This window comes from Siphateles boraxobius, unplaced genomic scaffold (assembly GCF_051911475.1).
Source record: "Siphateles boraxobius isolate OS27281-9 unplaced genomic scaffold, OSU_SipBor_1 100, whole genome shotgun sequence".
Lineage (NCBI taxonomy): Eukaryota > Metazoa > Chordata > Actinopteri > Cypriniformes > Leuciscidae > Siphateles > Siphateles boraxobius.
Window position 1 is genome coordinate 1334440 of NW_027508701.1, and position 4748 is coordinate 1339187.

A 4748-nucleotide genomic window follows, 5' to 3' on the forward strand; every position below is an offset into this window, starting at 1 on the left:
ATTAATTTTACAAATAACCTGCTCAAAAGACATTGCTTACAAGTATTTATCTTTTGCTGTTATGTCTTTTCTTTTAAGAAAGGGCGAGTTTTGACATTGTTAGTGAAATTTGTGATAAAGTGATAACGTGTAACCAAGGGTTTTATGCCTCAACCACTAGAGGCCAAATCTGCCGCACTTCCGCTTTAAACATTGATATAAGATTTTGAGCATATCAGATTTTTATATCAAGTCATTCATTTAAAAGCAATCATTCCTTCCCTATTTGACTTCACACACACTATATGTGTGTATCATTTCTAAACACACATCCACACCCATCTGTGGCTATATTTCAGTATTTCAAATCGTCAAACTTATTTGTGTATTTATTTATTTCTGTGTAGATTTTTTTACGCCATTTTTTACAAAATGCTTACCATTTCTTTTGTATGTTTTTATGTATCTTATATATATATATATATATATATATATATATATATATATATATATATATATATATATATATATATATATATATATTGCCAGATTCAGGCCTCCATAGTGAATGGTGATCAATGTAGAAAGACCGTGCCTCGTATCTCCAAGCTGCATTTGCTGAAAGAGCAGCCTGACATCATGTTGAAGATCTAATCTCTTCAGCTGTTGCAGGAATAAATGTCCATAATGATTGTGGTTACAGGGGACAAACACCAGACTATCCTGCCACTGCGCTTTGAGCTGAAGCAGATGTTGGAACTGAATGAATGATGAAAGACGTCTCTCGCTTATACAGCAGGTGAAAGCACTGTGTGTCACATCACATACACAACACCTGCTGTGAAAGATCCATTACCACAGCAACACACACACACTCAAACCTGTGAGCCGCATGGTCAGCTTCAACCATTACCTTTGATGGGTTCAAAAGCACTTTAAAAGGAACATAAAAGGGGTACATAAGCACCATAAAAATCTCATTAATGTTATATATAAGGAAAAGGTTGACTTATGTCCAATATAAATTAGACCAGAGGTTCCTAAATTGATAATTTCTGTTTATTACTGTAAAGCTGCTTGAAAAAAGTTATATTGTATAAAGTGCTATAAAAATAAAGGTAACTTGACTTAATAAAGTGAATCAATGCATCGCAAAATGCATCCCTCACAATTACACATGTAGTGAAATAAATGACCTAAATTATTATTGCACTTTTAGCATTGATCAGGAAAATTAGGCTGGCATTTATTTAACGTCACAAGGTGATATGTACTGTAACAAACTTTCAGTCTATATCCACCTTTTCCTGACGAACGGTCTAGATTAAGGGTGGCACTTCCGGTTTGGGGAATTTCCACACAAAAAGACTGAAACAAATCATTTTAGATCATAAGGTTGTACTACAGATAGCCATTATCCAAATATCAAAAGCGCTTTTGCATCCTATTTCTCCCAATTATTTTCTTTTTTTCATTTGTATTTCGATGTTACATATGAAAAAAAAAGACAAGATATATTTGCATTTGTGTTCTGCTCTCCCGATTTAATTTATGATATATCCCATGAATAATTAATTGGAATGCACTGAGAATCTCTCCTTTTCCTCCCTAAATCCTTACGCCTCTTTCCAGGTTTTTCACATGGATGCTGTAAAATGTACTTGTCTCCCCTTTTAACTTCTAATCTCTATTAGCAGTTTACTGGAATGCTTTTAAAGCATTTACGGTCTGTCAAAATGACGGAGATATCATCACTCAATATTCCCGTTAATGAACATTTTTGCTTCTAGCTTCAGCAAGAACCAATGAGGTTAATTATCGTGTTACCCAGCACCTTTGAGCTTCAACAAGCTTCAACAAGAACCAATGAGGTTCATTCTTGTGTTACAAATCACGTTTGTGTCACATGTCTGTCCTGTCTTGTTATGCACATGGGTGTTTTGTTATTTTGAGCCATGTGCTCTTGTCATTGTTTAATCCCTCCCCCTTGTTATCTGATTATTGGTTTAATTGCTCCACCTGTCTGTCTCGTTACCCTCCTTTGTTTGCCTCCCTATTTAGTCTTCCTGTGTTTGCTGTCCTGTGCTCGTTCGTTCTGTCACGGTGGGTAGTGGGAATAAATCCGTGGACTCAGGTGCAGAGTGAATAAGTATTTTAATAAAGACTAAACATAAAATAAACAAATCAACAAAAGAAAACCATGATCATACTAACTAAATCCAGAAACAAACAAGGCAGGGCAAGACAGGCACGGAACTAAACGCAACAACATATGTAACAAATACAACGAACGAGCACAGGACAGCAAACACAGGAAGACTAAATAGGGAGGCAAACAAAGGAGGGTAACGAGACAGACAGGTGGAGCAATTAAACCAATAATCAGATAACAAGGGGGAGGGATTAAACAATGACAAGAGCACATGGCTCAAAATAACAAAACACCCATGTGCATAACAAGACAGGACAGACATGTGACAGTTTGAGCTTCAGCAAGAAACAAAGAGCTTCATTATCGTGTTACTTAGCACGTTTGAGCTTCCTCAAGAACCAAGGAGGTTCATTATCGTGTTATGCAGCACCTTTGAGCTTCAGCAAGAACCAATGAGGTTCAATCTCGTGTTAAACAGCACCTTTGAGCTTCTGCAAGAACCAAAGATGTTCATTATCGTGTTACGCAGCACCTTTGAGCTTCAACAAGCTTCAACAAGAACCAATGAGGTTCATTCTCGTGTTACGCAGCACGTTTGAGCTTCAGCAAGAACCAATGAGGTTCATTCTCGTGTTACGCAGCACATTTGAGCTTCAGCAAGTACCAATGAGGTTCATTATCGTGTTACGCAGCACGTTTGAGCTTCAGCAAGAACCAATGAGGTTCATTATCGTGTTACGCAGCACGTTTGAGCTTCAGCAAGAACCAGTAATGTATGTTCTCACGCATCAAGCATGTACGGTTGACCTTCTGTTTATGTTCGATGATCAATGTTTTCCTTGCAGAACTTTGGACTATATTATTGTGTGGACCAATTATATTAAATGTTTTTACAAATATAGTGAAATATTATAGGCAGGGGTTAAAGTGGGCCGGAACGGTCCAGAACTGTGCTCCGGCACCTCAGATAAATTAATAAATAAATAGATGCATTAATCTCAATGAATCTCACTGGTCCCGAGATCAACCTCCCTTCCTCCCCGCTGAACGCGAGTGATTATAAATTCGTGCAATGCACTCACGGTGGTTGAGCGCGGTAAAGTTAGTTTTAGATTCGATATTTCCCCGGACATTTGTTTTCCCTTGCCACTGTTATATAGGGTCGGCAGTCTTACAAAGATATCAATAGCAGGATTAGTTTTAACGTAACCATTATCAACATTAAACATTCGTTCAAAATCACCGTGCATTAATGCTGCATATTTATACCTGAGAATGCTTTGACCCGTTTCCACAACGCATGCCTAAGGGAATGTCTGCCAATTCCACCAACTGCGTTAAACGTAGCCTATAATTTGTATTATTTAAAATTACTTTTCAAATTCCAAAGTTTGTAGAATGTTCCTCTTGGCAATGCTGATCTGGAAGCCTTGAGTAAATTATTTTATCTAAAAAAATGATTCATAAAACTCATCAGTTGAGCCTATGTTTACTTTCTTCACTGACACAGATGAAAATGACAAGACTAACAGTCAAAGTTCAGCTTTAGGAGGGGAAGAAATACGGAAGGATAAGGAGACTGAGAGAAAAGAAAGATTAAGATGAGAGAGCGGGTACTGACAAATAATCTAATGCACACTGACATGGTTTTAAAGCTATTTATTATCCATTTTTTTGGCCTTCAAAAGTCTTAAATTGCACATATGTAGGTCAGAGAAATCAACATTTTCTCAGGGGAGCATGCCCACGAACCCCCCTAACTACCTCATATTTATACATGGCTGTGGGGGGTGAGGGGTAATGAGCGCTGATGTGGCCACAGTGCCAGGGCTCAATTTTTGTCCCAGTGTTCAGCAATTTTAACATAGTATCGTCATCATATCAGTGTTAATGGACCAAAATAAAACCATTAAAATATCAAGTAAATAAGTATTGTGATACTGATGCCACAGTGACACTCTTGTCCCAAAAAGTATTGCTATAACACTACTCAATATGTTGTCCCATGGTGAGTCATTTTTCCCTGTTGCACCTACACAAAATTTGACGCCCCCCCCCCCCACCAAATCCCACTTTAACCACTGATTATAGGGTTAAGGATATTCAAAGTCACTTCCTTTATTTCAAAGATTCATTAATCAGTCCAGCAATGTTGTGCTTTAAAAATAATGTCATGTAGTTGACAATATAATAGTTTACAGCAGGGATTGGCAACGTAGGTCCTGGAATGCAGCAGTCCAGAGTTTAGCTCCAACCCTAATAAAAAACTGACCTGCCTGTAGCTTTAGAAATCCTGAAGATTAGCTTGTTCAGGTGTGTTTTACGAGGGCTGGAGCTGAACTCTGCAGGACAGGGGAACTCCAGGGCTGCATCTAAACCCTTAGCTAGCCGACTTGTTGCCTCGCTGCCCTATCAGGTAATGACTTTGCAGGCAGCGTTTGCATACAAAGGATCGCACAAAACTGATTTCGGACAGACTTCTGAGGCAACGTAACGGTTTAATGATCTACAGTAAAATAGAGCGAGCTTTGGTGAAAATAAATTTTGACACGCCCTGTCTGTCATTCACATTAATTTGTTTCAGTATAATGATCGGTCATAACCACATGAGACAAAC